Genomic DNA, 10,684 nt, shown 5'->3' with positions numbered 1-10,684 from the left:
AAATGCCTCAGAGACCAGAGCAGCAGGAGAAATAGCCAACAGGCTGGGGGTAGACAAAGAGGGGGCTTGTTCCAGTATCCTTCTCCTAGCCCTCATGCTGACCTCCTCTAGAAAGCTCTCCTTGCTAAATTACATTCCTTCACCTTAAACTACTCCAGCCTTGCCACTGGAAGTGACCACAAAAAGCACATACAACAATGTGAAATGGAAAAAAAAAAAAAGGCAGTAAGGGGTGCCTGGGTGGCTCAGTCGGTTAAGCGTCTGCCTTTAGCTTGGGTCATGATCTCAGGGTCCTGGAATTGAGTCCTGCATTGGGCTCCGGGCTCAGCGGGGAGCCTGCTTCTCCCTCTGCCTCTGTGATCTCTCTCACTCTCACTCTCTCTCAAATAAATAAATAAAATCTTTTTTTAAAAAAGGCAATAAAACAATACATGCAGGTTTATTTGTATCCGATAACTCACAAAATAATCCTAAAGGAAAGGGTATTTGATACCTTTGATATAATTTTGTCTTTATAAATTCAAATGCAAATGATGTATAGATATATACCTACACAGATTCACGCCCTCACATGGAAAAATGCTAGAGGGATAACTGGTAAAATATAACATTAATTACTTCTTAGTGTTACAATAATGGGTATTTTATAAGTTTTGGATTATTTTTGATACTAAGAAAAAACATTACTTAGAGAAATAAGTATAATAAAAAAATCTATCCCCCCCAAAAAATAAGAAAATAAAAAAATCTATCATATTCATGTATATACGCCTTTTTTAAAGATCAGAATTGGTTGCACAATAATGTGAATGTACTTAGCACTATGACACATTTTTTTTTAAGATTTTATTTATTTATTTGAGAGAGAGAGCACGAAGGGGGGGAGGGGGAAGGGTACAGGAGGGAGAGGGAGAAGCAGGCTCCCTGCTGAGCAGGGAAGCCTGACGTGGGGCTCAATCCCAGGACCCCTGGATCATGACCTGATCCCAAGGCAGATGCTCAACTGACTGAACCACCCAGGTGCCCCTCTTTTTTTTTTAAAGACTAAGTAGAATATGCATGAAATACTTTTTTATGAATAAAGTCTGTAAGCTTTAGAAAAAATTAAAAAGATCAGAAAAAATTACATTAAAATGTTACATGGTTGCTTTTCTTTCTCCTGAGTGGTGGATTGCAGTGAACATTATTTCAATCTTCATTATTTTATGGATTTTCTACATGGGCAGAGGATAATTAATATTACTCTTAAAATAAAAAGAATTAATTCCATGATTTCAAAAATACTAAATAAAAATAGTGACTGTGTATATCAATTTGTCCTTTTTGACACTTTGTTTTGTATTTATTTGCCCGTGTTTCATGTGCAAATTTTATTTCCTCAAGGGGATGGCAGATTTCCGGGAGGTCTTCTAGTTGTTTTGCTGTCTTTAGAGTATTTTATATATGTTAAAATGTGCATGTTCGTGAACAACACTCTCATCCACCCACATGAAGGGGAGAGAAGCCTGCTTCGACCAAATCTTGACTACTGCCATTGCATTTCTCCTGCAAATGTAAATATCTGATCACAAGACTATGTGAAACATTTGAAATCGGTCAAAAACAAGACAGACATGTGAGCCACTTTTATTGTTATCATCGTGCTCATTACGGGTCTGAAAGCTCATCTATGTTAATTGTGAGCGGGGTTCCCATTCTTTGTCTCCAAGCACAGGCTACACACTGGGCTGGCATCCTTGCTGTGGGATGAACAAAGCAATTTATTGTTATTGGCAAGTTGGCCAATTTCATCATTAATCGATCATTCGCTTTTTCCAGTGGGGTCCTGAGGCTTTCCTCTAGGGAGAGAGCAGGATTTGCTCGGTCAGGCATGGCAACAGCAGACTGTGAAAGAAATTTTCAAGGTATTCCATCAATAAAGGAAGGTCACTTGCCTTTGCAGCAGCATGCATTTCAAACCAAAGGAAAATCAGGCTTAGGATTTCCATCGGTTTGGGCTTTTCAGTAGAAGTTTCTGTCACTAATGCCCTTACTAGGCTGCAGATGCTTCTCCTGGAGGGATGCAACGTCATTACCGTACTAGAGGAAAGGGGACCAGAGGAACACTGAATGCCCTGTCCCCTGAGCCACTTGGCCCTCGCTGCAGACTCAGTCCTCAGCTGTCCCTTCATGTGGAGGCAGCAGGCCGGAGGAAGAAGGAGGGAGGCAGAGGAAGCAACCAGGTGCTCCTGGCCTGGCCTGCCAAGGACCTTGCTGAGATACAGACAATATCTCTTTGCTCCTTTTTATTGCTGCAAGCCCCAAGCTCTGGAGAGCCTAGATAAGGGACCAAAACAGATCTTGTAGTCAAGATCTACAGGGTGACAGGGCTTGGAACCTTAGTCGTTGTTAAATTTACAAATCACTCAGATGAATCTTTTAGCCAAAGATGGAGGGAAGAAATGAGATTTTTGATCCGTTTTGGACACATAATGCCTCTCCGGAGAAAAGATTCTTCTGAACAGTGATGTTTCCCTATCAGTCATCATTCCAGGCAAAGGCCCTGTGGGGGGAGACATCACACGGACCTCGGTGCGGATCATCATGTGCCGATGCAGAGCAGAGGGTGGCTGGTCTCCTTGCGCATGTGGCCAAATCACTACCTTACTTTGCATCCTTTTCTAATAAATGACAATAGCACATTAAATATAGCTGTGTTTTCTGGTCCCTCCTATAAAGGGCTTAAGACATAGGGGGTAAAATGTGTTCCTGCTCCTTTCAACTCCCTCCCCTAAGAAACACAAAACTACAACAACAAAAAAATCACAGTTTCATTCCCTGTATCACTTTTAATTTCTTATGTCATCAGCTCAAACTGATTGTCAGTATCTTAATGGTAGGAATCAAGTCTTGTGCCTAATTTGCCTCCCCCAGAGCACCTAAGCCAGTATTCTGCGCTCCTAGCACAATGGATGCTTACAAAATTAATGAAAACTAGCATGTGCATAACAGATTTTAATCTTCACAGCACTTTTCCATCTGGGCACATCTTACTGTGTTCTGCTGAGCTCAGAGCAGGAAATTGAAGCCGCAAGGGGTGACTTGTCCAGTATCATAAAGTATGACAGAGTTGGAACCAGAACTCAGGTCCTACTTCTACTCATATTTTGAGTCTCCCACTTGGAAAATACAAAAGTGGTGAGAAGGTAGTGCTGGGGCTGACTGAACTAAGAAGTTATTTCAAGACTTGGGGCAGCAGTTAATTCAGGAGGTATCCAAAACATCTTGTCAAAATCAAAAATAGGGAAAGAAAGATGTGTTCATGTATTGGAAATGACCTATCTGAATCACTGATTTGAGAGAGTTCAGACTTTCTGAATATAATACCCATACCTCATTTGGGGATGCCAAATGGAGAGGTAGACAACCCAGACATCCTCCTAGATGTTTTGAGGACAGTGAAACAAACATGTTGAAATGGATGATTCCACGTATACATCACACCTGCTTCCAAGTAGTTCTGGCACGAATTTCCCAAGTTAATTAATGTCATGGAAAATTGACGAGTTGCCTCTTTACCAATCCTGCGAGGAACACCTCAAGTACAGAACAAGCACCCTTATCATAAAATAATATTAATCGATTTAATGAAGCATTTCATTAAAATGTTATTCTCTAATTTCTTGATAGAATGGAGTTCCACGAGGGAAGGGACGAAGATCCTCTTCCTGACCAAACCCCAGCGAGACGCCTCTGAGCCTGCTTCTTGACTAGGCCTCAGTCTTGGCCTATAAAGAGTTGAACAAACACTAATATGGTTCCCAACAGGTGAAGGCCACATTCCTAAGATGATGCCAGTCCCCCTTAAAGTGCCTGCCTGAGAAAATTCAAGACTGCCACACGAATTTGCTGTTTGTTCAGCCAACACCTACAGATAGGGCCCTGACTCCCAGTCACTGTGGGAGAGAGCAGGGACCGAACGGCATAAACACCAGTTAGCCAACCCAGATGGGCTTCACGTGGACCAACTTCCCCCTGCTTTTTGAAACTTTTCACTTCCTTGGCTCTACTGAGCCCCCACCTTCCCTCCTCCCTTCCCATTCATGTCCAGTCACCTCTATACAGATCAAAGCTGAGTTCAGTTCATGCTGGACTCTTTTCCCTATTGCAATAGCTCTTACTGATTAAATTCTGCCCTTTCCACTTTAACTAGTGTCCAGCTTTGCTTATCTTTGTTGGAAGGGACTTGTCTGCCTTGCTAACCCTGTATTTCCAACATTTGTGCAATGTTTGCTGTGCCTGCTCAATGGGTATTTGTTCAAAGAATGAATGAACACATACAGCATTCACTGTGGAGAACTAACTGAGAACTCGGTCCACAAAACCCATTCACCTCGTCTACAACCCCTAACGTTTTACTCCTCTCCGGTGTGGACACGGCGGGTACATTACTTTGGAACTCTGCTTCTCAGCTCTCCCAGAATGCCACTGCCCGGGTTGACTTTTGCCTATGACCTGACCCTCCACGTACCTTGACAGGCCTAACAGTTCTTTCCTGCCTCAGAACACATGCTTTTCTAAGATACCCATCCTATCCCAAGTGTGGCCTCTGAGAGAGTTTGCAGAGAGAATAAATTTACCAGCATTATAACTCACTCAAGGTTGTGGGTTCCAAATTTGAAGCTGAACTTGAGCTTCTCTTGGTTCAGGTTGCAATGAGCGCTGGCAAAAATATGACCTCCTTGTTCAAGAATAAAGGCCCCAGGGGTGCCTTAGCTATCAAGTTGCTCTTACAAAAGAAGATTCTGATGAGTCAAGTGTAAAAGAATCAGAGTCTAAAGGATTTAATTTCTCTTGAAATATTTGATGGTTTCATGGCGGAGGAGGCATTTATTTAGCAATATGTACGTGAAGTCTCACTCATCTCAAAATGTTGAAAAAGAGATGAAGATATTTTTCCAATGCCACGATGTTGCTCGGTGCTCTCTTCCTTTTCCTCTTTGAACAGAATCTAAAAAAAATTGCACTAGATATTCCCAGGCTAACTTCTGCACCACCTAAATACCACCATTGTCCTAGAAAAGATTAATTCAGGACATAGTCATGAAACAGAACTTAAGATCTAATCTCATTACTAAAAGACAACAAAAGCAGCAACAAGAAAAAATAAAATTTAAAATTACCTAAATCCATCAGCTGTATTGTAATTTAACATGGATCTGGTTAGAACTTGGAATACATATAGTTTTTTTTTAATACTATTTATTGAAAAAGGTTTTGCCTGTAGCTATAAATATTCCTTATTACGACCTCAGAAACTTCCAGAGGGCTCTGGCCTTTCTGGCCAAATAGGGGATTCTTGTGGGTTCAGAACTATCATTTACCTTTACACTTTTACTGCCTGGAATGTTTCGGAGAACTGTTATGAGTCTCCATGAGCTTGCTAGGCTCCAGTGTATCACCCTGTTCCCCAAAATTAAGAAACAGACAATTATTAAAAGTTTACTCTATGCTTAAGATTGAGCTAAGCAATACAGAGAGAAACAGTCTCCACCCGCAAGAAGTTTATAATCTGGTCTTTGAGATAAGAGTTACACAGACAAAAGAATTTGTACACAAAACCATTATAATAATATCAATAGCTAAGATTTATCATGTATTCACTAGTGAAAGGGATTGTTCTAACTGCTTTGCATGTATTCTATCATTTTATTCTGACAATGGTCTTATAAGACAGGTGCTAGTATCATCCCCATCACACAAGAGAATACTTCAATAGGATAGGTTAAAGGCTTTGCCCCAAATCGCACAGCTGGATAGTGATAACACTATGAGTCAAAGCCAAGGCAGGCAGTTCTCAGGCCTGAATGCCACCCCTCTTCCCGCCACTGCCTTCAAACACTTGTGTGCTCCTGCAAAGGTTAATACAGGTATGTGTGCATAGAGAATTATCTACGTGACCATTACAAACACAGAGCCGAGCTTGCCAATTCGGCTGACATGGAAACATTACTTCAATATCGGCCATGCATCTTTAATCTACCTTTGATTCAAACGTATGTATTAAGCACTTCTTATACACAAGCGAAAAGGAGTTAAAGCATAGTCTGCCAACCGTGGGCATAAGACAAGGCTGAAAAATGTTCTCGTAGTGAAAGGAAGGAGACCATCAGGCACTTTTTATGAAAAGTTTTCATAAAAGGTAGGTTAATTGAGCTGGGTCAGAATTTCTCAGAGATGGGAATTTGGGAGCGTGGGACAGCATTCTTTATGTATATTTACCTATAATCTAAAGGAAGTGATCTCCATAACACAATTTTGTTATTATTATTCTCTTTCTGCGTGCGATCTCAATTGCTGACGACACCTGATCCAGACTTCATCCACCAAAATGAAAAAAAAAGCTGTTGGTCAGGGCAAAAAAGGAAGAAAGACTTTCCCCCAAAACCAATGCTGGGCCAAGTTAGAGAACATCAGGAGTGTCATCAGGCATGGACAAGTTCAGGGCAGCAGGCTCCACAAAATAAGCCTCGAGTCCATATTTATTGAACAACATCGCAGAACTTCCCTGTGGAGTTCCTCCGTTCCTGTCCCCTAGCCTCCTCTCCTCCTGCTGCTTAGAATGTTCCCTTTACTGGAGAAGTTTCTGAAATCTCACTCCTTTCAAATAATCTTACCTAATAAGAGAATATTGACAAGTTATTCTTTGCCTCTCCCTCTCTAACCATGAAACTTTCAAAACAACCTCCAATCAGGTCATCCAATTTCTTAAACTATTCCCCTCAACATCACCATCACCATCCTTTCCTGAGACCTGATAATTTTTTTTTTATTCAAATACAACTGACTACCATCAGTGTTCTACAGTATAGCATGAATTAAAGCTCAAATATATACATATATCAGAGACTTTGCTTGAAAAACCAAAGATGACTCTAGTTGCATTATTGAGGATAAACAATGCCCAACAGTGGTTGTAGGAGAAGAAAAACAGGAAAGAAACAACATAATACAACATAATATAACAATATCACAACAATGGAGAGGGCTTCCAAAGGATAAAAGCAGAAAATAGCAATAATAATAGATTTTAATAAAAGTCAAACATAAACAAGCCAGGTGAACTGATCTAAGGCCTGAAAAGCCAGCATTCCTATTTCTCTCAACCCAAATTCCTCAAAATGAACCACCGTATCTATATTCTAGCTCTTAGGTCATCTTCCTCCTCTGCCTCCTTTTCAAATGCACACATCCCTCCTGAGATCCCCACCATTCACCCTCATTACTCCTCCGCCTAGCCCTGACTGCCCCACCTAGCTGCTGCGACCCTCAGGATTACATTTCGCTTCAACCACTATGCATCTCTCTTCTGTGTTACCTGGATCCTTTATGCTGAAAAACCCTTCCTGCTTTGATGGGGCCCAGGTCAACTTCTGTAATAAAAGAGGAAGGCTGATGGAAACATAATGAAAGCAGAAGAGGTTATTGAAAAGGTTCTTTCACTAAGTAGATACATCCCCAAAACATACACAGAGAAGATAAATAAGTGTGTGGCTCTGGGAGAGGAAATGAAACAAATATGGAGATTGTGGGACATCAAAGGAAAACTCACTATCATGTCGAGGATGGGAGGGCTGGGCAAGAATGACTTAAGTATCAGAAGAAAGGGGAAATTCATCATGAATTCCTCTCAAATCAGAATCTTATACTTCTGGACACCTGATGTATAAAAAGGACATTCGAATTTCAGCAATGCGTGATTAAATGTACCTGGCTTATCCCATCCTGTTTTAGCACATGAAGACCATATTGGAGTCAACATGTGTTGCGCTGTGCCAGGTGCTCTGCTAGGCCTGGATTACTGGGAAAAGTAAATAGACAATAAACCAGTGGAGGCAAAACCATGTTGGAGTATATTCTGATTTTCTGATGTCCCTAGTAAGACATCTCTCAATAAAATGCAGGGCAATCTCTGAGCAAGTATATTATCCAGCAGCAAGTTTTAAAGAAGGGATTTTGCTCACCTTTATCTGAAGAAGGAAAAATGGGGACAATATACATGGGCATTCATGTGCCCTAGACAATGAAAAGCAGAAAATAAGAAAATTAATGGTCACAGTTAAGGAACATAATTAACAACTTTTATATGAATAATGCTGATAACTGTCATGAAAAGAGATCGAAGCAATCTATAGATGAGAGTATGATGCCAACCTTCCTTTAAAGTGTACAAGGAAAGCAAAGGTTATGTAAACCTCATTCAAGGTAGTAGCAAGGATACTTTATTTACACTTAGGAGTTTTGCTTTCTTTCTTTGCCCTGTGACACTGTAGTTTATTGATGCAGAAAAGAAAAATGCTGACATTAATTACAAAAACTGATTACTACAAATAAATAGGGAGAAATAGGGAGAGGTTGGTTAAAAAAAAAAACTTGATTACTTAGTAAAGAATTGTATTTTTGTAGAACAAATACAAATAAATATTGTAAATCGTGTTAACTTTTTTTTTTAAGATTTTATTTATTTATTTGACAGAGAGATACAGCGAGAGAGGGAACACAAGCAGGGGGAATGGGAGAGGGAGAAGCAGGCTTACCGCAGAGCAGGGAGCCCAATGCGGGGCTCGATCCCAGGACCCCGGGATCATGACCTGAGCCGAAGGCAGACGCTTAACAACTGAGCCACCCAGGCGCCCCTATCCTGTTAACTTCTGAGTCACTAAATTATCCATGCTAAAAGCAAGCTAAAGACCTAAACAGTAATACAAATGATAAACAGACACATGAAAAGATGCTCAACGTCACTAATCAGTAGGGCATTGCAAATCAAAACCACACTGAGATATCACCTCTCACCTGTTAGAATGCCTAAAATCAAAAAGATAAGAAATAACAAATGTTGGTGAGGATGGAGAGAAAAGGAACCCTCGTGCACTATTGGTGGGGATGTAAACTGTTACAGCCACTGTGGAAAACAGTATGGAGTTTTTTCAAAAAACTAGGAATATCATGTAATACAAAAATTCCACTATTGAATGTTTACCAAAAGAAAACAATTCAAAAGGATATATGATCCCTATGTTTATTGCAGCATTATTTATAATAGCCAAGATATGGAAGCAACTAAAAGTCCATCAATAGATGAATGAATAGGAAAATCAATGGACTATTACACAGCCATAAGAAATGAGATCATGCCAATTGTGACAACATGGATGGACCTAGCAGTTATTATGTATATTAAGTGAAATAAGTCAGACTAAGAAAGACAAATACCATATGATTTCACTCATATATGGAATCTAAAAAAAAATGAATAAACAGACAAACAAAAAGCAGAATCAGACTTGTAAACAAAGAAAACAAGGCCAGAGGGTAGAGTGCTGGGGTGATAAGCAAAGTGGGTGAAGGGGACGGGGAAGTCCAGGCTTTCAGTTAGATGGTAGCTACACATGTGGTGAGCATAGCATAATGTTCAAACTTGTCGAATCACTATGCTGTACACCTGAAACTAATGTAATGTGTGTCAACCACACTCAAATAAAAAAAATTAGTAATAATTAAAAAAAAAAGACCTAAGCAGCAATAACCACCGAATGTATGATGATAACTACTAACTGAGAGAGAAGGCAATGACAGCCAACAGGCTATCCCATTCCCTTGGGGCTAACCTTTGGCCCTTCTACCATTTTTTAATTGTATTTATTTCTTTTTAGAAAGAGAACACAAGAGCAGAGTGGGGGAGCAGAGAGAGAGGGAAAGAGAGAATCCCAAGCAGGCTCCATGCCCAGCGTGGAGCCCGACTTGGGGTTCAATCTCACAACCACGAGATCATAACCTGAGCCAAAATAAAGAGTTAGACGCTTAACCCACTGAGCCACCCAGGCGCCCTGCCCTTCTACCATTTTGTTGACATAACTGTAAACTGATTTATTCAATTAATAAACTGTCTTATCATGTTACTTTGGGAGGCAACAGTATTTCATGAAATAGCCTGGGTTTTGAATCAGGGATCTGGATTCCAATCAGGGAGCTGACATTTGCTTACCCAATGACTCTGAGAAACTTATAAAACCTCATTAAGCTTCATTTTTCCCATCTGCTAAGGAGAGGGTAAGAAGACCTACTTTGCAGAATTTATCTCAGGCTGAAATTAGGTAACTATTTAAAACATAGCACTCAGCACAGGGTGGACAGCAAATATTACTTAATTTTTTCTTTCAATGTCTTAAACTGCCAACAAGATAAAGTCAAAGTTCCACTGTAGGACATTTAGGATTCTTCCAAATGTAGTACTGGCCTACTGGACCTGGATAATACTTTGCAATATTAGTTGATGTTTTTCCTTCATTCTTTTTAATACTTTGGACCTTTCTTAACCATTATGCTAGTCTAGTAATTCTTGATTCTGACTATAATTAGAACTTACTGAGGAGCTTGTTAAACAACATCAATACCCCTGCCCCACCCCAGACCAATTAAATCAGAACCTCAGGAAGTGGACTTACTGCATTTGTATTAATCATTAAGTGCTCATAGCGATGGTAGTGTGCAGCTGTGGTTGAGAACACTAAAATCAACATTTCTAGATTCTTTACTTCAGGAAAGGGATGACAAGGTAGAAACAGGGAGCAAGGAAACTGTTATTGGTTTCTGAGTTTTAAACACCTAGCCATCAAAAGAAATTTAAAAGAACACAGGACCT

The sequence above is a fragment of the Halichoerus grypus genome, chromosome 7 (genome assembly GCF_964656455.1).
Source record: "Halichoerus grypus chromosome 7, mHalGry1.hap1.1, whole genome shotgun sequence".
Lineage (NCBI taxonomy): Eukaryota > Metazoa > Chordata > Mammalia > Carnivora > Phocidae > Halichoerus > Halichoerus grypus.
Note: the sequence above shows the minus strand (reverse complement) of the source record.